Consider the following 25562-nt stretch of genomic DNA (forward strand, 5'->3'; position numbering starts at 1 on the left):
TGGTCTCCATTCTGTCACCGATGGAGTTTTGGTTCCTTGCCGCTGCCGCCTCTCACTCGCTTAGCTGGGGAAACTTATTTCCAGCTATAATATCAACTTGATTTCACAGATACTATTTAAACCGAACTGAGCTGAACGAAGACATCGTGTAATTCAATGATGAACTGCCTTTAAACTGAAAACTGAATGTCTACTGTTGTCTTTTTCATTGACACACTATTTTCCTATTTGGATACTGAGAAGCTGCTTTGGACCAAATCTGTACTGTTAAAAGCGCTATATACAATGAGGTGACTTGACTGAACCAAATTGCCTGGTAAAAGGGTTCGCTGTTTCGCAGAGCTCCAAAGGGCCACACTCTGTTGAAGTGTGCTGGTCAGAGTGGTTTAATTGCAACAAGAAAATCAGCTCAAACTTTTCTTAAACACCTTTTGCAAACCAGTGGTGAATGTTTTGTTAAATGTGTAATCTATTGAATGCAATTAACAATCGTACAATACCATTAATTATCAAGTGTCTGTATAATATATATTTCTAATCTATACAGAGCTTGATTCATGAGGCCAATAAGAGACTATTAATTACAACACCTTTTTGAATGTTCAAATATGTCATTGAAACGCGGACAAAATTAGTCAATTTATCCGAGATCAGGTAAAACCCATATGGACACTGGTTCATGTGTTTATAGAAATCAACTACGGCAAACCATCAGAGAGGAGGCGGTGCTTCAGAATGGAATTCCGTTTGAGTTGAGATGCGAAGTTAAGACTATATTTTCAGGGATCATTTCTATAGTTTTTTACTTGGAAATGTGTTTCGAAAGTGTTTGTCTCCCAACCCACGATGATGAGCTGTAATGCTCCTTTCTGAGAGTGAATTGAGGATGGAACTGTGACTTTGATCACAAGTTCTGTCACCGATGAGCGTTTGTGTTGCTCTTGGCAATATTGAAGAAAGGAGTATGATCTGAGTGGTTTGATGTGATGTGGTTTTGGGAGGATTTTTGAGAGAGGTGTATTTTCTATGGAGTCCATGTTGAATAAGTCAGATTTAGCTTTTTGGGAAGACGTAGTAGAGCGTTCTGTTTGAAACATCAAATTTAACAAAAAAATCATGAACGGTGTTGTTCTTCCCACTTGGGGTCGGCCAACCTACATTATAAAAGTGGTGACGAGAGAACAAACTTTTTTCCGCAATTTTGAATTTGCTGACTATGTTCTCAATGTCAATGCAGAAATGGTAATTATGAGTTCATGACCTCAAAGTTGGATTATTGTTATGTTTTGTTGTGTGGTTGTTCTACATGCTTAATAACAAAGTCCAGTTGGTCCAAAATGCAGCAGCAAGAGTTCTCACTAGAACCAGGATTTATGACCATATCAGCCCGGTTCTGTCAACACAACACTGGCTCCCTATTAAAACAGTGTATAGATTTTAAAAGCCTACTAATTAGTACTTATAAAGCTCTGAATGGTTTAGCACCTCAGTACATGAGCAAACTCTTATTGTATTATAGTCCTCCACGTCCGCTGCACTCTCAAAACTCTGGCTATTTGATAATACCTAGAATATCAAAAATCAACCGAGGGAGGCAGACCCTTTAGCTATTTAGCGCCCAAACTCTGGAATAATCTAACACTGTTCAGGAGGCAGGCACACTCTGTCATTTTAAATCTAGATCAAGGAACCATCTCTTTAAGATGGCTTACACATAACATACACATTTCTGTCAGACAAATCCGTTAAATGACTGTTAGGCTGCAGCAAATAGGTATAACGGAACTGGGAACACTTCCAATAACACACAATGTACTTGTTACATCATAAGAAGAATGGCATCTACGCTAATATTAGTCTGTTTCTTTCTTATTCCCAGGTTACCGCAGCCACCAGATCCAGTACGTATCCAGCTCAGATTGTGGATCAGCACCTAGAGACGACCTCTCCAGTTCTGAATTTCAGAGGGGACCAGGAAAACTAGATGAGCCCCAGAGACAGATCCCCAGTGAAGACCTTGTCTCCTAGATGGCCATTGGGACAAGACTACAGAACCAGATGACAATCTAACTTTGTTGCAGCATGGATCAACCTCCTGGGTCGTCTGGCCAGAGAAGAACTGGCCCACCGACTGAGCCTGGTTTCTCCCACAGCTTGGTCTCCATTCTGTCACCGATGGAGTTTTGGTTCCTTGCCGCTGCCGCCTCTCACTCGCTTAGCTGGGGAAACTTATTTCCAGCTATAATATCAACTTGATTTCACAGATACTATTTAAACCGAACTGAGCTGAACGAAGACATCGTGTAATTCAATGATGAACTGCCTTTAAACTGAAAACTGAATGTCTACTGTTGTCCTTTTTCATTGACACACTATTTTCCTATTTGGATACTGAGAAGCTGCTTTGACCAAATCTGTACTGTTAAAAGCGCTATATACAATGAGGTGACTTGACTGAACCAATTGCCTGGTAAAAGGGTTCGCTGTTTCGCAGAGCTCCAAAGGGCCACACTCTGTTGAAGTGTGCTGGTCAGAGTGGTTTAATTGCAACAAGAAATCAGCTCAAACTTTTCTTAAAACACCTTTTGCAAACCAGTGGTGAATGTTTTGTTAAATGTGTAATCTATTGAATGCAATTAACAAATCGTACAATACCATTAATTATCAAGTGTCTGTATAATATATATTTCTAATCTATACAGAGCTTGATTCATGAGGCCAATAAGAGACTATTAATTACAACACCTTTTTGAATGTTCAAATATGTCATTGAAACGCGGACAAAATTAGTCAATTTATCCGAGATCAGGTAAAACCCATATGGAAACTGGTTCATGTGTTTATAGAAATCAACTACGCAAACCATCAGAGAGGAGGCGGTGCTTCAGAATGGAATTCCGTTTGAGTTGCGATGCGAAGTTAAGACTATATTTTCAGGGATCATTTCTATAGTTTTTAACTTGGAAATGTGTTTCGAAAGTGTTTGTCTCCCAACCCACGATGATGAGCTGTAATGCTCCTTTCTGAGAGTGAATTGAGGATGGAACTGTGACTTTGATCACAAGTTCTGTCACCGATGAGCGTTCGTGTTGCTCTTGGCAATATTGAAGAAAGGAGTATGATCTGAGTGGTTTTGATGTGATGTGGTTTTGGAGGATTTTTGAGAGAGGTATATTTTCTATGGAGTCCATGTTGAATAAGTCAGATTTAGCTTTTTTGGGAAGACGTAGTAGAGTGTTCTGTTTGAAACATCAAATTTAACAAAACAAATCATGAACGGTGTTGTTCTTCCACTTGGGGTCGACCAACTTACATTATAAAAGTGGTGACGAGAGAACAAACTTTTTTCCGCAATTTTGAATTTGCTGACTATGTTCTCAATGTCAAATGCAGAAATGGTAATTATGAGTTCATGACCTCAAAGTTGGATTATTGTTATGTTTTGTTGTGTGGTTGTTCTACATGCTTAATAACAAAGTCCAGTTGGTCCAAAATGCAGCAGCAAGAGTTCTCACTAGAACCAGGATTTATGACCATATCAGCCCGGTTCTGTCAACACAACACTGGCTCCCTATTAAAACAGTGTATAGATTTTAAAAGCCTACTAATTAGTACTTATAAAGCTCTGAATGGTTTAGCACCTCAGTACATGAGCAAACTCTTATTGTATTATAGTCCTCCACGTCCGCTGCACTCTCAAAACTCTGGCTATTTGATAATACCTAGAATATCAAAATCAACCGAGGGAGGCAGACCCTTTTGCTATTTAGCGCCCAAACTCTGGAATAATCTAACACTGTTCAGGAGGCAGGCACACTCTGTCATTTTAAATCTAGATCAAGGAACCATCTCTTTAAGATGGCTTACACATAACATACACATTTCTGTCAGACAAATCCGTTAAATGACTGTTAGGCTGCAGCAAATAGGTATAACGGAACTGGGAACACTTCCAATAACACACAATGTACTTGTTACATCATAAGAAGAATGGCATCTACGCTAATATTAGTCTGTTTCTTTCTTATTCCCAGGTTACCGCAGCCACCAGATCCAGTACGTATCCAGCTCAGATTGTGGATCAGCACCTAGAGACGACCTCTCCAGTTCTGAATTTCAGAGGGGACCAGGAAAACTAGATGAGCCCCAGAGACAGATCCCCAGTGAAGACCTTGTCTCCTAGATGGCCATTGGGACAAGACTACAGAACCAGATGACAATCTAACTTTGTTGCAGCATGGATCAACCTCCTGGGTCGTCTGGCCAGAGAAGAACTGGCCCACCGACTGAGCCTGGTTTCTCCCACAGCTTGGTCTCCATTCTGTCACCGATGGAGTTTTGGTTCCTTGCCGCTGCCGCCTCTCACTCGCTTAGCTGGGGAAACTTATTTCCAGCTATAATATCAACTTGATTTCACAGATACTATTTAAACCGAACTGAGCTGAACGAAGACATCGTGTAATTCAATGATGAACTGCCTTTAAACTGAAAACTGAATGTCTACTGTTGTCCTTTTTCATTGACACACTATTTTCCTATTTGGATACTGAGAAGCTGCTTTGACCAAATCTGTACTGTTAAAAGCGCTATATACAATGAGGTGACTTGACTGAACCAATTGCCTGGTAAAAGGGTTCGCTGTTTCGCAGAGCTCCAAAGGGCCACACTCTGTTGAAGTGTGCTGGTCAGAGTGGTTTAATTGCAACAAGAAATCAGCTCAAACTTTTCTTAAAACACCTTTTGCAAACCAGTGGTGAATGTTTTGTTAAATGTGTAATCTATTGAATGCAATTAACAAATCGTACAATACCATTAATTATCAAGTGTCTGTATAATATATATTTCTAATCTATACAGAGCTTGATTCATGAGGCCAATAAGAGACTATTAATTACAACACCTTTTTGAATGTTCAAATATGTCATTGAAACGCGGACAAAATTAGTCAATTTATCCGAGATCAGGTAAAACCCATATGGACACTGGTTCATGTGTTTATAGAACTCAACTACGTAAACCATCAGAGAGGAGGCGGTGCTTCAGAATGGAATTCCATTTGAGTTGAGATGCAAAGTTAAGACTATATTTTCAGGGATCATTTCTATAGTTTTTTACTTGGAAATGTGTTTTGAAAGTGTTTGTCTCCCAACCCACGATGATGAGCTGTAATGCTCCTTTCTGAGAGTGAATTGAGGATGGAACTGTGACTTTGATCACAAGTTCTGTCACCGATGAGCGTTCGTATTGCTCTTGGCAATATTGAAGAAAGGAGTATGATCTGAGTGGTTTTGATGTGATGTGGTTTTGGAGGATTTTTGAGAGAGGTGTATTTTCTATGGAGTCCATGTTGAATAAGTCAGATTTAGCTTTTATGGGAAGACGTAGTAGAGTGTTCTGTTTGAAACATCAAATTTAACAAAACAAATCATTCTTCCACTTGGGGTCGACCAACTTACATTATAAAAGTGGTGACGAGAGAACAAACTTTTTTCCGCAATTTTGAATTTGCTGACTATGTTCTCAATGTCAAATGCAGAAATGGTAATTATGAGTTCATGACCTCAAAGTTGGATTTTTGTTGTGTGGTTGTTCTACATGCTTAATAACAAAGTCCAGTTGGTCCAAAATGCAGCAGCAAGAGTTCTCACTAGAACCAGGATTTATGACCATATCAGCCCGGTTCTGTCAACACAACACTGGCTCCCTATTAAAACAGTGTATAGATTTTAAAAGCCTACTAATTAGTACTTATAAAGCTCTGAATGGTTTAGCACCTCAGTACATGAGCAAACTCTTATTGTATTATAGTCCTCCACGTCCGCTGCACTCTCAAAACTCTGGCTATTTGATAATACCTAGAATATCAAAATCAACCGAGGGAGGCAGACCCTTTAGCTATTTAGCGCCCAAACTCTGGAATAATCTAACACTGTTCAGGAGGCAGGCACACTCTGTCATTTTAAATCTAGATCAAGGAACCATCTCTTTAAGATGGCTTACACATAACATACACATTTCTGTCAGACAAATCCGTTAAATGACTGTTAGGCTGCAGCAAATAGGTATAACGGAACTGGGAACACTTCCAATAACACACAATGTACTTGTTACATCATAAGAAGAATGGCATCTACGCTAATATTAGTCTGTTTCTTTCTTATTCCTAGGTTACCGCAGCCACCAGATCCAGTACGTATCCAGCTCAGATTGTGGATCAGCACCTAGAGACGACCTCTCCAGTTCTGAATTTCAGAGGGGACCAGGAAAACTAGATGAGCCCCAGAGACAGATCCCCAGTGAAGACCTTGTCTCCTAGATGGCCATTGGGACAAGACTACAGAACCAGATGACAATCTAACTTTGTTGCAGCATGGATCAACCTCCTGGGTCGTCTGGCCAGAGAAGAACTGGCCCACCGACTGAGCCTGGTTTCTCCCACACCTTGGTCTCCATTCTGTCACCGATGGAGTTTTGGTTCCTTGCCGCTGCCGTCTCACACTCTTTTAGCTGGGGAAACTTATTTCCAGCTATAATATCAACTTGATTTCACAGATACTATTTAAACCGAACTGAGCTGAACGAAGACATCGTGTAATTCAATGATGAACTGCCTTTAAACTGAAAACTGAATGTCTACTGTTGTCCTTTTTCATTGACACACTATTTTCCTATTTGGATACTGAGAAGCTGCTTTGACCAAATCTGTACTGTTAAAAGCGCTATATACAATGAGGTGACTTGACTGAACCAATTGCCTGGTAAAAGGGTTCGCTGTTTCGCAGAGCTCCAAAGGGCCACACTCTGTTGAAGTGTGCTGGTCAGAGTGGTTTAATTGCAACAAGAAATCAGCTCAAACTTTTCTTAAAACACCTTTTGCAAACCAGTGGTGAATGTTTTGTTAAATGTGTAATCTATTGAATGCAATTAACAAATCGTACAATACCATTAATTATCAAGTGTCTGTATAATATATATTTCTAATCTATACAGAGCTTGATTCATGAGGCCAATAAGAGACTATTAATTACAACACCTTTTTGAATGTTCAAATATGTCATTGAAACGCGGACAAAATTAGTCAATTTATCCGAGATCAGGTAAAACCCATATGGACACTGGTTCATGTGTTTATAGAAATCAACTACGCAAACCATCAGAGAGGAGGCGGTGCTTCAGAATGGAATTCCGTTTGAGTTGAGATGCGAAGTTAAGACTATATTTTCAGGGATCATTTCTATAGTTTTTTACTTGGAAATGTGTTTCGAAAGTGTTTGTCTCCCAACCCACGATGATGAGCTGTAATGCTCCTTTCTGAGAGTGAATTGAGGATGGAACTGTGACTTTGATCACAAGTTCTGTCACCGATGAGCGTTCGTGTTGCTCTTGGCAATATTGAAGAAAGGAGTATGATCTGAGTGGTTTTGATGTGATGTGGTTTTGGAGGATTTTTGAGAGAGGTGTATTTTCTATGGAGTCCATGTTGAATAAGTCAGATTTAGCTTTTTTGGGAAGACGTAGTAGAGCGTTCTGTTTGAAACATCAAGTTTAACAAAACAAATCATGAACGGTGTTGTTCTTCCACTTGGGGTCGGCCAACTTACATTATAAAAGTGGTGACGAGAGAACAAACTTTTTTCCGCAATTTTGAATTTGCTGACTATGTTCTCAATGTCAAATGCAGAAATGGTAATTATGAGTTCATGACCTCAAAGTTGGATTATTGTTATGTTTTGTTGTGTGGTTGTTCTACATGCTTAATAACAAAGTCCAGTTGGTCCAAAATGCAGCAGCAAGAGTTCTCACTAGAACCAGGATTTATGACCATATCAGCCCGGTTCTGTCAACACAACACTGGCTCCCTATTAAAACAGTGTATAGATTTTAAAAGCCTACTAATTAGTACTTATAAAGCTCTGAATGGTTTAGCACCTCAGTACATGAGCAAACTCTTATTGTATTATAGTCCTCCACGTCCGCTGCACTCTCAAAACTCTGGCTATTTGATAATACCTAGAATATCAAAATCAACCGAGGGAGGCAGACCCTTTTGCTATTTAGCGCCCAAACTCTGGAATAATCTAACAATGTTCAGGAGGCAGGCACACTCTGTCATTTTAAATCTAGATCAAGGAACCATCTCTTTAAGATGGCTTACACATAACATACACATTTCTGTCAGACAAATCCGTTAAATGACTGTTAGGCTGCAGTAAATAGGTATAACGGAACTGGGAACACTTCCAATAACACACAATGTACTTGTTACATCATAAGAAGAATGGCATCTACGCTAATATTAGTCTGTTTCTTTCTTATTCCCAGGTTACCGTAGCCACCAGATCCAGTACGTATCGAGCTCATATTGTGGATCAGCACCTAGAGACGACCTCTCCAATTCTGAATTTCAGAGGGGACCAGGAAAACTAGATGAGCCCCAGAGACAGATCCCCAGTGAAGACCTTGTCTCCTAGATGGCCATTGGGACAAGACTACGGAACCAGATGACAATCTAACTTTGTTGCAGCATGGATCAACCTCCTGGGTCGTCTGGCCAGAGAAGAACTGGCCCACCGACTGAGCCTGGTTTCTCCCACAGCTTGGTCTCCATTCTGTCACCAATGGAGTTTTGGTTCCTTGCCGCTGCCGCCTCTCACTCGCTTAGCTGGGGAAACTTATTTCCAGCTATATCATCAACTTGATTTCACAGATACTATTTAAACCGAACTGAGCTGAACGAAGACATCGTGTAATTCAATGATGAACTGCCTTTAAACTGAAAACTGAATGTCTACTGTTGTCCTTTTTCATTGACACACTATTTTCCTATTTGGATACTGAGAAGCTGCTTTGACCAAATCTGTACTGTTAAAAGCGCTATATACAATGAGGTGACTTGACTGAACCAATTGCCTGGTAAAAGGGTTCGCTGTTTCGCAGAGCTCCAAAGGGCCACACTCTGTTGAAGTGTGCTGCTCAGAGTGGTTTAATTGCAACAAGAAATCAGCTCAAACTTTTCTTAAAACACCTTTTGCAAACCAGTGGTGAATGTTTTGTTAAATGTGTAATCTATTGAATGCAATTAACAAATCGTACAATACCATTAATTATCAAGTGTCTGTATAATATATATTTCTAATCTATACAGAGCTTGATTCATGAGGCCAATAAGAGACTATTAATTACAACACCTTTTTGAATGTTCAAATATGTCATTGAAACGCGGACAAAATTAGTCAATTTATCCGAGATCAGGTAAAACCCATATGGACACTGGTTCATGTGTTTATAGAAATCAACTACGCAAACCATCAGAGAGGAGGCGGTGCTTCAGAATGGAATTCCGTTTGAGTTGAGATGCGAAGTTAACACTATATTTTCAGGGATCATTTCTATAGTTTTTTACTTGGAAATGTGTTTTGAAAGTGTTTGTCTCCCAACCCACGATGATGAGCTGTAATGCTCCTTTCTGAGAGTGAATTGAGGATGGAACTGTGACTTTGATCACAAGTTCTATCACCGATGAGCGTTCGTATTGCTCTTGGCAATATTGAAGAAAGGAGTATGATCTGAGTGGTTTTGATGTGATGTGGTTTTGGAGGATTTTTGAGAGAGGTGTATTTTCTATGGAGTCCATGTTGAATAAGTCAGATTTAGCTTTTTTGGGAAGACGTAGTAGAGTGTTCTGTTTGAAACATCAAATTTAACAAAACAAATCATGAACGGTGTTGTTCTTCCACTTGGGGTCGGCCAACTTACATTATAAAAGTGGTGACGAGAGAACAAACTTTTTTCCGCAATTTTGAATTTGCTGACTATGTTCTCAATGTCAAATGCAGAAATGGTAATTATGAGTTCATGACCTCAAAGTTGGATTATTGTTATGTTTTGTTGTGTGGTTGTTCTACATGCTTAATAACAAAGTCCAGTTGGTCCAAAATGCAGCAGCAAGAGTTCTCACTAGAACCAGGATTTATGACCATATCAGCCCGGTTCTGTCAACACAACACTGGCTCCCTATTAAAACAGTGTATAGATTTTAAAAGCCTACCAATTAGTACTTATAAATAGTGGTGGGCAGAGCGAGGCTTCATGAAACACTGAAACAGTTGAAGCAAAGTGCCGTATTTGTTTCGAGGCTTCGAAACTTTACCGACACCCGTCTCCACGGTGACACCTAGTGGCCAATTGCCCATGTTATCTGAAACAACTTTGACAACAAGCTATTTAAAAATAAATAAAAATATTTTGTTTTCGTTAATGTGGTGATATTTTAAAATCCTATAATAATATCCTATATAATCCTATATCATAATAATAACTAGGTTATTTTGGTCATGAAAAATGAATAAAACAAATAAATCCACAATGGTCTAATTTTTTTTTTTTTTTTTAAGATTTTTATTCAAAAATATTAATTGCTCTGCTGTGGAAGGGCTTAGCCTACTTCTTTTTTTACTGATAATTTCTCCAGCCTTAGAAAAAATCCTCTCACAAGGGACACTTGTTGCTGGCATGCATAGATATTTTTTAGCAAGGACATACAAATGAGGAAAAATCACAGCTCTCTCTTTCCAGTAACTTAGTGGATCATGGGTTCTTGGCAAAAATGCATCTTTTAGGTACTTTTTAACTTCTACTGTGGCATCTGCTGTGGCACTGTGTATCGCCTGGGTTTCATGGATACGACTATCAAAAAGTTCCCATAAACTGTCCTGGGTTTCTGTTGTTGATGTTGTTGTTGATGATGATGATGATGGGCCTGATGTTGACTGTGGCTCTGAATGAAAGTAAAAACAACAATTAGTTACTAAGTCTAAACTGACAGCATATATGAAGTATAAGTCACATAATTATTCAGATGACATAACTCCATAATGTCAGATGAAGAGTGAAACTGCTTACCAGGAGTTGCTGTGTTTGAACGCATCAGCGAAGCACACTCCAGTGTGATCTGGGCTTTGGCAGGATTTCCAAAACCCACATTTTTGAACCTTGGGTCCAGCAGTGTAGCCAGAGCCAAGGCTCTGAATGACTCGTACCCACCACATCTTGAGTGCAGACCTTCTTGCAGGTGTGTGCCTGTTCAAAACACAAGCAAACCATATTGGTTATATTGATAAAAAATAATATGACAGTTGTGGCCAATACATTACATACAGTAGTATGGTCATTGTGGCCTACCTAATTGTGCAGTTGATTCCTGTGCTGATTGGCCTTTTTTCTGCGATAGCTTGTGCTGCAACATCCTGTAAAGTGGTATGAGCTTTGAAGCAGAAACTCTCTGTTCCTCTGACAACTATGTCGTTGCGAGTTTGAAAGGCTGCAGTAGTGACAATGATTCTTGTATAATGTTATACTCAAAACTTGTCAGCGGAGCAGTATCACTGTTTAAATTTGATAGCGCTGCACCCACTGGCTCTCGTTGCTCATACAAGCGCTGCAACATGTCGTAAGTGCTGTTCCATCTTGTGTCCACCTCCTGCATCAGTTTCAGAGCTGGTCTGCCCATCAAGCCCTGCATCTCCACAAGCTTGTCCTTTGCTTTGCCGCTGGATCTAAATAACCCCACTATCTTTCTGGCTTTCTGTCGTATTTCATTGATGAGTGGGGTTTGATCTAGGGCCTTTTTTACAATTAAATTTAAATTGTGGGCAAAACATGGGACATGCCGAAGGTTCAGGAGCTGGGCACTTAAGATCATGTTGGATGCATTATCAGTCACCATACACTGAACTTTAGTGGTTATTCCCCACTCGGCCATTAGCAAAGCTTTAGCCTCCATGAGATGCTGGGCTGTGTGTGTTTGGTAAAACCTCCTTACACCCAGTACAACAGTTGCCAGCTTTGCCTCTGGTGTTATGTAGTGGCAAGTAACACCAAGGTATCCGTCCATATTAATGGAGGACCACATGTCAGCTGTAAGGCTAACAAAATCTGCCTTTTTTAGGTCCTCCATTGTCTTCTCCTTAGAAATGTTGTACCTTTCGGTTACCATTGTTTTAAGTGCCTTCCGGGATGGGAGGACATAGCTTGGATCAAGTTTGTTCACAAAAGCCATGAAACCCTCATCGTCCACGATAGTGAAGGGCTGCAAATCCTTTACCACCATGTCTACAAGAGCCTCATCCAATTCCCTCTGTCTGCATTTTAAAAGAAAATAAAGATAAAAGATTAAAAGTACTTTCACAAAACTAAATTTCAAAAAAAAATAAAAGCTTTTTCAAGTTTGGAAAAGTTTATGCTCAGTGTGCAAAGACAGATCAAATACAATATAAAATTACAACAATTAGGAAAACCAAAATGTTGTCTTCAAGCCTTTAAAAATATCTATGTAATACAGTGACTAACGTTTGTGAGATGTTACATTTACATATTCAGAGTGAAGCTGTTTTCAACATGATTTTTGGAAAAGTTTTGGAAAAGATTGACGTTTTGGAAAAGATTGACGTTACGTTGTAAGGCTGGTGGACACAAGCCTAAGTCTATTTAAAACTATGGACTTTCTAAACAGTGTTACATGAAGTACATATTATATCAAACAATGTATACCTTGTTTAGATGGCCCAGCAGTGTCAGTAGCAGGCCTAGGTACAGGGGGAATGTTACCATCCTCTGCACACTGCAAAATGGCAGTATGAGTGCTCCTCAAATGGCGCATCATGGATGATGTATTGTTGAAGTAGGCTAGCTGCCTATCACAATACATACATCTCACTTTATTTGGGGTTTCCAAATGGAAATGCTCCCACACCACAGATTTACGACATCTCTTCTGTGGAGCCTCCATTTTTATCTATTATATTAATGTCTATATATATCTATCTATCTATGAATCTATATATTTATGAAAGTATATATATATATATATATATATATATATATATATATATATATATATATATATATATATATATATATATATGAATCTCTCTCTCTCTCTCTCTCTCTCTATATATATATATTAATATATGAATCTATATATACATTTATATATCTATGAATCTATCTATCTATATATATATGAATCTATCTAAATTCTATATCTCTAACTACTGTGCTATCTGTCAATATCTAACTTAGCCTATATAAATGTGTCACTATATCTATCCTAACTATCTGTCACTGTCTTTAGTTTATCAGTAAATATATTTAACTTAAATGTAACCTAAATATAACTAACTAAATCGCACTATAAATGTCAATAAATCGTAAACGCTATCTCAAAATCTTTCTCCTCTCACAAAAACCCACGAGGTGAAGGTGCATTAACTCCTCTTTTAAACTTTGTGGCAGTTGAGACAGATGTGCGATTGTGTGGTTTGTTCCCGCCCCTGTCAATCAAACGCAGACTCGGCAAGCGTGCCACCTGTCGGTCGAGACACTTATGAAACGCGCAGAAGCTTCGTTTAGCCATAGTCACGTGACATGGGTGTTTTGAATCACAGTTCGGAGCAGTGTTTCGAAACATCTACGCTTCGGGATCTCGACACTGTGTCGAAACGTTAGTTTCGCGTCAGCCATCCCTACTTATAAAGCTCTGAATGGTTTAGCACCTCAGTACATGAGCAAACTCTTATTGTATTATAGTCCTCCACGTCCGCTGCACTCTCAAAACTCTGGCTATTTGATAATACCTAGAATATCAAAATCAACCGAGGGAGGCAGACCCTTTTGCTATTTAGCGCCCAAACTCTGGAATAATCTAACACTGTTCAGGAGGCAGGCACACTCTGTCATTTTAAATCTAGCTCAAGGAACCATCTCTTTAAGATGGCTTACACATAACATACACATTTCTGTCAGACAAATCCGTTAAATGACTGTTAGGCTGCAGTAAATAGGTATAACGGAACTGGGAACACTTCCAATAACACACAATGTACTTGTTACATCATAAGAAGAATGGCATCTACGCTAATATTAGTCTGTTTCTTTCTTATTCCCAGGTTACCGTAGCCACCAGATCCAGTACGTATCCAGCTCAGATTGTGGATCAGCACCTAGAGACGACCTCTCCGGTTCTGAATTTCAGAGGGGACAAGGAAAACTAGATGAGCCCCAGAGACAGATCCCCAGTGAAGACCTTGTCTCCTAAATGGCCATTGGGACAAGACTACAGAAACAGATGACAATCTAACTTTGTTGCAGCATGGATCAACCTCCTGGGTCGTCTGGCCAGAGAAGAACTGGCCCACCGACTGAGCCTGGTTTCTCCCACAGCTTGGTGTCCATTCTGTCACCGATGGAGTTTTGGTTCCTTGCCGCTGCCGCCTCTCACTCGCTTAGCTGGGGAAACTTATTTCCAGCTATATCATCAACTTGATTTCACAGATACTATTTAAACCGAACTGAGCTGAACGAAGACATCGTGTAATTCAATGATGAACTGCCTTTAAACTGAAAACTGAATGTCTACTGTTGTCCTTTTTCATTGACACACTATTTTCCTATTTGGATACTGAGAAGCTGCTTTGACCAAATCTGTACTGTCAAAAGCGCTATATACAATGAGGTGACTTGACTGAACCAATTGCCTGGTAAAAGGGTTCGCTGTTTCGCAGAGCTCCAAAGGGCCACACTCTGTTGAAGTGTGCTGCTCAGAGTGGTTTAATTGCAACAAGAAATCAGCTCAAACTTTTCTTAAAACACCTTTTGCAAACCAGTGGTGAATGTTTTGTTAAAAGTGTATTCTATTGAATGCAATTAACAAATCGTACAATACCATTAATTATCAAGTGTCTGTATAATATATATTTCTAATCTATAGCTTGATTCATGAGGCCAATAAGAGACTATTAATTACAACACCTTTTTGAATGTTCAAATATGTCATTGAAACGCGGACAAAATTAGTCAATTTATCCGAGATCAGGTAAAACCCATATGGACACTGGTTCATGTGTTTATAGAAATCAACTACGCAAACCATCAGAGAGGAGGCGGTGCTTCAGAATGGAATTCCGTTTGAGTTGAGATATGAAGTTAAGACTATATTTTCAGGGATCATTTCTATAGTTTTTTACTTGGAAATGTGTTTTGAAAGTTTTTGTCTCCTAACCCACGATGATGAGCTGTAATGCTCCTTTCTGAGAGTGAATTGAGGATGGAACTGTGATTTTGATCACAAGTTCTGTCACCGATGAGCGTTTGTATTGCTCTTGGCAATGTTGAAGAAAGGAGTATGATCTGAGTGGTTTTGATGTGGTGTGGTTTTGGAGGATTTTTGAAAGAGGTGTATTTTCTATGGAGTCCATGTTGAATAAGTCAGATTTAGCTTTTTTGGGAAGACGTAGTAGAGTGTTCTGTTTGAAACATCAAATTTAACAAAACAAATCATGAACGGTGTTGTTCTTCCACTTGGGGTCGACCAACTTACATTATGAAAGTGGTGACGAGAGAACAAACTTTTTTCCGCAATTTTGAATTTGCTGACTATGTTCTCAATGTCAAATGCAGGAATGGTAATTATGAGTTCAAGACCTCAAAGTTGGATTATTGTTATGTTTTGTTGTGTGGTTGTTCTACATGCTAAATAACAAAGTCCAGTTGGTCCAAAATGCAGCAGCAAGAGTTCTCACTAGAACCAGGATTTATGACCATATCAGCCCGGTTCTGTCAACACAACACTGGCTCCCTATTAAAACAGTGTATAGATTTTAAAAGCCTACTAATTAGTACTTATAAAGCTCTGAATGGTTTAGCACCTCAGTACATGAGCAAAATCTTATTGTATTATAGTCCACCACGTCCGCTGCACTCTCAAAACTCTGGCTATTTGATAATACCTAGAATATCAAAATCAACCGAGGGAGGCAGACCCTTTTGCTATTTAGCGCCCAAACTCTGGAATAATCTAACACTGTTCAGGAGGCAGGCACACTCTGTCATTTTAAATCTAGATCAATCAGTCAATCAAACACCTTTATTTATATAGTGCTTTAAACAAAATACATTGCGCCAAAGCACTGAACAACATTCATTTGGAAAACAGTGTCTCAATAATGCAAAATGATAGTTAAAGGCAGTTCATCATTGAATTCAGTTATGTCATCTCTGTTCAGTTGAAATAGTGTCTGTTTTAATTTGCAATCAAGTCAACGATATCGCTGTAGATGAAGTGACCCCAACTAAGCAAGCCAGAGGCGACAGCGGCAAGGAACCGAAACTCCATCGGTGACAGAATGGAGAAAAAAACCTTGGGAGAAACCAGGCTCAGTTGGGGGGCCAGTTCTCCTCTGACCAGACGAAACCAGTAGTTCAATTCCAGGCTGCAGCAAAGTCAGATTGTGCAGAAGAATCATCTGTTTCCTGTGGTCTTGTCCTGGTGCTCCTCTGAGACAAGGTCTTTACAGGGGATCTGTATCTGGGGCTCTAGTTGTCCTGGTCTCCGCTGTCTTTCAGGGCAGTAGAGGTCCTTTCTAGGTGCTGATCCACCATCTGGTCTGGATACGTACTGGATCCGGGTGACTGCAGTGACCCTCTGATCTGGACACAGACTGGATCTGGTGGCCACGGTGACCTCGGAACAAGAGAGAAACAGACAAATATTAGCGTAGATGCCATTCTTCTAATGATGTAGAAAGTACGGTGTTATGTGAAGTGTTCCGGTTCCAGTTTACCTAATTAATGCAGCCTAAAAATCCTTTAACGGATTTGGATATTAAAAGCATATTAGTATGTTATGTGTATGCCAGGTTAAAGAGATGGGTCTTTAATCTAGATTTAAACTGCAAGAGTGTGTCTGCCTCCCGAACAATGTTAGGTAGGTTATTCCAGAGTTTAGGCGCCAAATAGGAAAAGGATCTGCCGCCCGCAGTTGATTTTGATATTCTAGGTATTATCAAATTGCCTGAGTTTTGAGAACGTAGCGGACGTAGAGGAGTATAATGTAAAAGGAGCTCATTCAAATACTGAGGTGCTAAACCATTCAGGGCTTTATAAGTAATAAGCAATATTTTAAAATCTATACGATGTTTGATAGGGAGCCAGTGCAGTGTGGACAGGACCGGGCTAATATGGTCATACTTCCTGGTTCTAGTAAGAACTCTTGCTGCTGCATTTTGGACTAGATGTAGTTTGTTTACCAAGCGTGCAGAACAACCACACAATAAAGCATTACAGTAGTCTAACCTTGAAATCATAAATGCATGGATTAACATTTCTGCATTTGACATTGAGAGCATAGGCCGTAATTTAGATATATTTTTGAGATGGAAAAATGCAGTTTTACAAATGCTAGAAACGTGGCTTTCTAAGGAAAGATTGCGATCAAGTAGCACACCTAGGTTCCTAACTGATGACGAAGAATTGACAGAGCAACCATCAAGTCTTAGACAGTGTTCTAGGTTATTACAAGCAGAGTTTTTAGGCCCTATGATTAACACCTCTGTTTTTTCTGAATTTAGCAGTAAGAAATTACTCGTCATCCAATTTTTTATATCGACTATGCATTCCATTAGTTTCTCAAATTGGTGTGTTTCACCGGGCTGCGAGGAAATATAGAGCTGCGTATCATCAGCATAACAGTGAAAGCTAACACCATGTTTCCTGATGATATCTCCCAAGGGTAACATATAAAGCGTGAAGAGTAGCGGCCCTAGAACTGAGCCTTGAGGTACTCCATACTGCACTTGTGATCGATATGATACATCTTCATTCACTGCTACGAACTGATGGCGGTCATATAAGTACGATTTAAACCATGCTAATGCACTTCCACTGATGCCAACAAAGTGTTCAAGTCTATGCAAAAGAATGTTGTGGTCAATTGTGTCAAACGCAGCACTAAGATCCAATAAAACTAATAGAGAGATACACCCACGATCAGATGATAAGAGCAGATCATTTGTAACTCTAAGGAGAGCAGTTTCAGTACTATGATACGGTCTAAATCCTGACTGGAAATCCTCACATATACCATTTTTCTCTAAGAAGGAATATAATTGTGAGGATACCACCTTTTCTAGTATCTTGGACAGAAAAGGGAGATTCGAGATTGGTCTATAATTAACTAGTTCTCTGGGGTCAAGTTGTGGCTTTTTTATGAGAGGCTTAATAACAGCCAGTTTGAAGGTTTTGGGGACATGTCCTAATAACAATGAGGAATTAATAATAGTCAGAAGAGGACCTATGACTTCTGGAAGCACCTCTTTTAAGAGCTTAGATGGTATAGGGTCTAACATACATGTTGTAAGTTTAGATGATTTAACAAGTTTATACAATTCTTCCTCTCCTATAGTAGAGAATGAGTGGAACTGTTCCTCAGGGGGTCTATAGTGCACTGTCTGATGCGAAACTGTAGCTGACGCCTGAATGGTTGCAATTTTATCTCTAATAGTATCGATTTTAGAAGTAAAGTAGTTCATAAAGTCATTACTGCTGTGGTGTTGGGAAATGTCAACACTTGTTGAGGCTTTATTTTTCGTTAATTTAGCCACTGTATTGAATAAATACCTGGGGTTATGTTTGTTTTCTTCTAAAAGAGAAGAAAAGTAATCAGATCTAGCAGTTTTTAATGCTTTTCTGTAGGATATGCTACTTTCCCGCCAAGCAATACGAAATACCTCTAGTTTTGTTTTCCTCCAGCTGCGCTCCATTTTTCGGGCTGCTCTCTTTAGGGTGCGAGTATGCTCATTATACCATGGTGTCAAACTGTTTTCCTTAACCTTTCTTAAGCTTAAAGGAGCAACTGTATTTAAAGTGCTAGAAAAGAGAGAGTCCATAGTTTCTGTTACATCATCAAGTTGTTCTGAGGTTTTGGATATGCTAAGGAATTCGTATACATCAGGAAGATAACTTAAAAAGCAGTCTTTTGTGGTAGAAGTGATGGTTCTTCGATACTTGTAACAAGAAGTATAATTTACAATTTTGGCTATATGAAGTTTACACAGAACTAAATAATGATCTGAGATATCATCACTTGGCTGAATAATTTCAACACTATCAACATCAATTCCATGTGACAGTATTAAATCTAGAGTATGATTTCGACAATGAGTAGGTCCTGAAAAGTGTTGTCTAACACCAATAGAGTTCAGAATGTCTATAAATGCTGATCCCAATACATCTTTTTCATTATCGACATGGATATTAAAATCACCAACTATTAAGACTTTATCTGCAGCCAGAACTAACTCGGATGTAAAATCACCAAACTCTTTAATAAAGTCTGTATGGTGCCCTGGTGGCCTGTATAAAGTAGCAGTACAAACATAACAGGGGATTTATCATTAGCATTGGTTTCTCTGGATAATGTTATATGAAGCACCATTACTTCAAACGAGTTATACTTGAAGCCTGCCCTCTGAGAAATCCTGAAAACGTTATTATAAATTGAAGCAACACCTCCCCCTTTGCCTTTTAGACGCGGCTCGTGTTTATAACAATAATCTTGGGGGGTGGACTCATTTAAAATAATGTAATCATCAGGTTTTAGCCAGGTTTCTGTCAAGCAGAGCACATCTATATTATGATCAGTTATCATATTATTTACAAAAAGTGTTTTCGTAGAAATGGATCTGATATTCAATAAGCCAATCTTTATCATTTGTTTATCCATATTGCATTTCTTTTTTATTTGTTGAACCTCAATTAAATTGTTAACCTTAACTTGGTTTGGACGTTTTTTGTATTTTCTAGTTCGTGGAACAGACACAGTCTCTATAGTGTGATATCTAGGTGAAAGAGTCTCTATGTGCTGAGAATTAACTGACCTCTGTGACGGGAGGCAGCTAGCAGACGGTCGGTTTAGCCAGTCTGTCTGCTTCCTGACCTGGGCCCCAGTTAGTCAAGTATAAACACTAAGACTATTTGCCATATTTCTAGACAGAAGAGTGGCGCCACCCCAGGAGGGATGAAGACCATCTCTTTTAAACAGGTCAGGTCTGCCCCAAAAGCTCGTCCAATTGTCTATATAACCTATGTTATTCTGTGGGCACCACTTAGACATCCAGCCATTGAGTGATGACAATCTGCTATGCATCTCATCACCACGGTAAGCAGGGAGGGGACCAGAGCATATTACAGTGTCTGACATCGTGCTTGCAAGTTCACACACCTCTTTAAAGTTATTTTTAGTGATCTCCGACTGGCGAAGTCGAACCTCATTAGCGCCGGCATGAATAACAATCTTACTGTATTTACGTTTAGCATTAGCCAGCACTTTTAAATTTGCCAAGATGTCAGGCGCTCTGGCTCCCGGTAAACATTTGACTATGGTGGCTGGTGTCTCTATATTCACGTTCCGTACAATAGAATCGCCAATAACTAGAGCACTTTCATCAGGTTTCTCAGTGGGTGCATCACTGAGTGGGGAGAACCTGTTTAATGTTTTGATCGGAACAGAAGAGCGGTGTTTTGACCCATGACTACGCTGCCTCACCGTCACCCAGTTGCCCTGCTTCAGGGGCTCTGCTGGAACCGGACAATGTACAGGAATCCCTGAGCTAGACGCATCCAAAGCCATATCTAGAGCCCTAACATTCTTACTGTCCTCAATTAAAGTTTGGATGCGTATCTCTAATTCTGAAATCTTCTCTGTCAGCCTAACTGTTTCCCTGCATTTATCACATGTGAATCCCTCATCAGCGACAGAGATAGATAAACTGTACATGTGGCAAGAGGTGCAAATAACAATTGTAGGAAAAGCCATTACTCACCGTGCTTGATGAAATATTCTTACTGCGGTTGTTTGATGAACTTGTGGAAAACTGCAGCGTGAGAGGAGAGGAGAGGAGAGGAGAAAGAAAACGCTAATGACAAGCTAACGAGTGCTAACGCTTTGCAGGTGTGCTGCAGTCACGGAAGAGTGAACGATCAAAGTTAATCTGATAAGATTGATCGGTAATATCAGAAATATGGTGTGAATTAAGTTATATTTTACAATTAAAAAAACAAACAAACAGACAGTGATAGTAAGAAAGATTATAGAGAAAAAATATAAAATAAAAACAGCTACATGGAGCTATGATTAGCTACAGAAGGCCAACAGGAAGTAGAGAAAACACTGTCCAACAGCGACACCAACAGGCACCAGCCAACTTCCAGCACAAGATCAAGGAACCATCTCTTTAAGATGGCTTACACATAACATACACATTTCTGTCAGACAAATCCGTTAAATGACTGTTAGGCTGCAGTAAATAGGTATAACGGAACTGGGAACACTTCCAATAACACACAATGTACTTGTTACATCATAAGAAGAATGGCATCTACGCTAATATTAGTCTGTTTCTTTCTTATTCCCAGGTTACCGTAGCCACCAGATCCAGTACGTATCCAGCTCAGATTGTGGATCAGCACCTAGAGACGACCTCTCCAGTTCTGAATTTCAGGGGGGACCAGGAAAACTAGATGAGCCCCAGAGACAGATCCCCAGTGAAGACCTTGTCTCCTAGATGGCCATTGGGACAAGACTACGGAACCAGATGACAATCTAACTTTGTTGCAGCATGGATCAACCTCCTGGGTCGTCTGGCCAGAGAAGAACTGGCCCACCGACTGAGCCTGGTTTCTCCCACAGCTTGGTCTCCATTCTGTCACCGATGGAGTTTTGGTTCCTTGCCGCTGCCGCCTCTCACTCGCTTAGCTGGGGAAACTTATTTCCAGCGATATCATCGACTTGATTTCACAGATACTATTTAAACCGAACTGAGCTGAACGAAGACATCGTGTAATTCAATGATGAACTGCCTTTAAACTGAAAACTGAATGTCTACTGTTGTCCTTTTTCATTGACACACTATTTTCCTATTTGGATACTGAGAAGCTGCTTTGACCAAATCTGTACTGTTAAAAGCGCTATATACAATGAGGTGACTTGACTGAACCAATTGCCTGGTAAAAGGGTTCGCTGTTTCGCAGAGCTCCAAAGGGCCACACTCTGTTGAAGTGTGCTGCTCAGAGTGGTTTAATTGCAACAAGAAATCAGCTCAAACTTTTCTTAAAACACCTTTTGCAAACCAGTGGTGAATGTTTTGTTAAATGTGTAATCTATTGAATGCAATTAACAAATCGTACAATACCATTAATTATCAAGTGTCTGTATAATATATATTTCTAATCTATACAGAGCTTGATTCATGAGGCCAATAAGAGACTATTAATTACAACACCTTTTTGAATGTTCAAATATGTCATTGAAACGCGGACAAAATTAGTCAATTTATCCGAGATCAGGTAAAACCCATATGGACACTGGTTCATGTGTTTATAGAAATCAACTACGCAAACCATCAGAGAGGAGGCGGTGCTTCAGAATGGAATTCCGTTTGAGTTGAGATGCGAAGTTAAGACTATATTTTCAGGGATCATTTCTATAGTTTTTTACTTGGAAATGTGTTTCGAAAGTGTTTGTCTCCCAACCCACGATGATGAGCTGTAATGCTCCTTTCTGAGAGTGAATTGAGGATGGAACTGTGACTTTGATCACAAGTTCTGTCACCGATGAGCGTTCGTGTTGCTCTTGGCAATATTGAAGAAAGGAGTATGATCTGAGTGGTTTTGATGTGATGTGGTTTTGGAGGATTTTTGAGAGAGGTGTATTTTCTATGTAGTCCATGTTGAATAAGTCAGATTTAGCTTTTTTGGGAAGACGTAGTAGAGTGTTCTGTTTGAAACATCAAATTTAACAAAACAAATCATGAACGGTGTTGTTCTTCCACTTGGGGTCGGCCAACTTACATTATAAAAGTGGTGACGAGAGAACAAACTTTTTTCCGCAATTTTGAATTTGCTGACTATGTTCTCAATGTCAAATGCAGAAATGGTAATTATGAGTTCATGACCTCAAAGTTGGATTATTGTTATGTTTTGTTGTGTGGTTGTTCTACATGCTTAATAACAAAGTCCAGTTGGTCCAAAATGCAGCAGCAAGAGTTCTCACTAGAACCAGGATTTATGACCATATCAGCCCGGTTCTGTCAACACAACACTGGCTCCCTATTAAAACAGTGTATAGATTTTAAAAGCCTACTAATTAGTACTTATAAAGCTCTGAATGGTTTAGCACCTCAGTACATGAGCAAACTCTTATTGTATTATAGTCCTCCACGTCCGCTGCACTCTCAAAACTCTGGCTATTTGATAATACCTAGAATATCAAAATCAACCGAGGGAGGCAGACCCTTTTGCTATTTAGCGCCCAAACTCTGGAATAATCTAACACTGTTCAGGAGGCAGGCACACTCTGTCATTTTAAATCTAGATCAAGGAACCATCTCTTTAAGATGGCTTACACATAACATACACATTTCTGTCAGACAAATCCGTTAAATGACTGTTAGGCTGCAGTAAATAGGTATAACGGAACTGGGAACACTTCCAATAACACACAATGTACTTGTTACATCATAAGAAGAATGGCATCTACGCTAATATTAGTCTGTTTCTTTCTTATTCCCAGGTTACCGTAGCCACCAGATCCAGTACGTATCCAGCTCAGATTGTGGATCAGCACCTAGAGACGACCTCTCCAGTTCTGAATTTCAGGGGGGACCAGGAAAACTAGATGAGCCCCAGAGACAGATCCCCAGTGAAGACCTTGTCTCCTAGATGGCCATTGGGACAAGACTACGGAACCAGATGACAATCTAACTTTGTTGCAGCATGGATCAACCTCCTGGGTCGTCTGGCCAGAGAAGAACTGGCCCACCGACTGAGCCTGGTTTCTCCCACAGCTTGGTCTCCATTCTGTCACCGATGGAGTTTTGGTTCCTTGCCGCTGCCGCCTCTCACTCGCTTAGCTGGGGAAACTTATTTCCAGCGATATCATCGACTTGATTTCACAGATACTATTTAAACCGAACTGAGCTGAACGAAGACATCGTGTAATTCAATGATGAACTGCCTTTAAACTGAAAACTGAATGTCTACTGTTGTCCTTTTTCATTGACACACTATTTTCCTATTTGGATACTGAGAAGCTGCTTTGACCAAATCTGTACTGTTAAAAGCGCTATATACAATGAGGTGACTTGACTGAACCAATTGCCTGGTAAAAGGGTTCGCTGTTTCCCAGAGCTCCAAAGGGCCACACTCTGTTGAAGTGTGCTGCTCAGAGTGGTTTAATTGCAACAAGAAATCAGCTCAAACTTTTCTTAAAACACCTTTTGCAAACCAGTGGTGAATGTTTTGTTAAATGTGTAATCTATTGAATGCAATTAACAAATCGTACAATACCATTAATTATCAAGTGTCTGTATAATATATATTTCTAATCTATACAGAGCTTGATTCATGAGGCCAATAAGAGACTATTAATTACAACACCTTTTTGAATGTTCAAATATGTCATTGAAACGCGGACAAAATTAGTCAATTTATCCGAGATCAGGTAAAACCCATATGGACACTGGTTCATGTGTTTATAGAAATCAACTACGCAAACCATCAGAGAGGAGGCGGTGCTTCAGAATGGAATTCCGTTTGAGTTGAGATGCGAAGTTAAGACTATATTTTCAGGGATCATTTCTATAGTTTTTTACTTGGAAATGTGTTTCGAAAGTGTTTGTCTCCCAACCCACGATGATGAGCTGTAATGCTCCTTTCTGAGAGTGAATTGAGGATGGAACTGTGACTTTGATCACAAGTTCTGTCACCGATGAGCGTTCGTGTTGCTCTTGGCAATATTGAAGAAAGGAGTATGATCTGAGTGGTTTTGATGTGATGTGGTTTTGGAGGATTTTTGAGAGAGGTGTATTTTCTATGGAGTCCATGTTGAATAAGTCAGATTTAGCTTTTTTGGGAAGACGTAGTAGAGTGTTCTGTTTGAAACATCAAATTTAACAAAACAAATCATGAACGGTGTTGTTCTTCCACTTGGGGTCGGCCAACTTACATTATAAAAGTGGTGACGAGAGAACAAACTTTTTTCCGCAATTTTGAATTTGCTGACTATGTTCTCAATGTCAAATGCAGAAATGGTAATTATGAGTTCATGACCTCAAAGTTGGATTATTGTTATGTTTTGTTGTGTGGTTGTTCTACATGCTTAATAACAAAGTCCAGTTGGTCCAAAATGCAGCAGCAAGAGTTCTCACTAGAACCAGGATTTATGACCATATCAGCCCGGTTCTGTCAACACAACACTGGCTCCCTATTAAAACAGTGTATAGATTTTAAAAGCCTACTAATTAGTACTTATAAAGCTCTGAATGGTTTAGCACCTCAGTACATGAGCAAACTCTTATTGTATTATAGTCCTCCACGTCCGCTGCACTCTCAAAACTCTGGCTATTTGATAATACCTAGAATATCAAAATCAACCGAGGGAGGCAGACCCTTTTGCTATTTAGCGCCCAAACTCTGGAATAATCTAACACTGTTCAGGAGGCAGGCACACTCTGTCATTTTAAATCTAGATCAAGGAACCATCTCTTTAAGATGGCTTACACATAACATACACATTTCTGTCAGACAAATCCGTTAAATGACTGTTAGGCTGCAGTAAATAGGTATAACGGAACTGGGAACACTTCCAATAACACACAATGTACTTGTTACATCATAAGAAGAATGGCATCTACGCTAATATTAGTCTGTTTCTTTCTTATTCCCAGGTT

At 39.6% G+C, this 25562-nt stretch overlaps 8 non-coding genes across 8 annotated transcripts; all 8 read left to right on the forward strand.

Annotated features, from left to right (window-relative positions):
* The first annotated feature begins 767 nt into the window (after nt 1-767).
* LOC113096157 (small nucleolar RNA U3) lies at nt 768-978 on the forward strand. Its single transcript, XR_003288478.1, has one exon. It is a non-coding gene; the product is annotated as a small nucleolar RNA U3 (small nucleolar RNA).
* A 1943-nt stretch (nt 979-2921) lies between these two features.
* LOC113096156 (small nucleolar RNA U3) lies at nt 2922-3132 on the forward strand. The gene has a single exon (XR_003288477.1). It is a non-coding gene; the product is annotated as a small nucleolar RNA U3 (small nucleolar RNA).
* A 1944-nt stretch (nt 3133-5076) lies between these two features.
* LOC113096151 (small nucleolar RNA U3) lies at nt 5077-5287 on the forward strand. The gene has a single exon (XR_003288472.1). It is a non-coding gene; the product is annotated as a small nucleolar RNA U3 (small nucleolar RNA).
* A 1922-nt stretch (nt 5288-7209) lies between these two features.
* Nucleotides 7210-7420, forward strand: LOC113096152 (small nucleolar RNA U3). The gene has a single exon (XR_003288473.1). It is a non-coding gene; the product is annotated as a small nucleolar RNA U3 (small nucleolar RNA).
* Nucleotides 7421-9359: 1939 nt separating this feature from the next.
* LOC113096159 (small nucleolar RNA U3) lies at nt 9360-9575 on the forward strand. The gene has a single exon (XR_003288480.1). It is a non-coding gene; the product is annotated as a small nucleolar RNA U3 (small nucleolar RNA).
* Nucleotides 9576-14984: 5409 nt separating this feature from the next.
* Nucleotides 14985-15195, forward strand: LOC113096158 (small nucleolar RNA U3). The gene has a single exon (XR_003288479.1). It is a non-coding gene; the product is annotated as a small nucleolar RNA U3 (small nucleolar RNA).
* Nucleotides 15196-22291: 7096 nt separating this feature from the next.
* LOC113096153 (small nucleolar RNA U3) lies at nt 22292-22502 on the forward strand. Its single transcript, XR_003288474.1, has one exon. It is a non-coding gene; the product is annotated as a small nucleolar RNA U3 (small nucleolar RNA).
* A 1944-nt stretch (nt 22503-24446) lies between these two features.
* LOC113096154 (small nucleolar RNA U3) lies at nt 24447-24657 on the forward strand. The gene has a single exon (XR_003288475.1). It is a non-coding gene; the product is annotated as a small nucleolar RNA U3 (small nucleolar RNA).
* Nucleotides 24658-25562: the final 905 nt, after the last annotated feature.

Source organism: Carassius auratus, unplaced genomic scaffold, assembly GCF_003368295.1.
Source record: "Carassius auratus strain Wakin unplaced genomic scaffold, ASM336829v1 scaf_tig00215884, whole genome shotgun sequence".
Taxonomy (NCBI): Eukaryota; Metazoa; Chordata; class Actinopteri; order Cypriniformes; family Cyprinidae; genus Carassius; species Carassius auratus.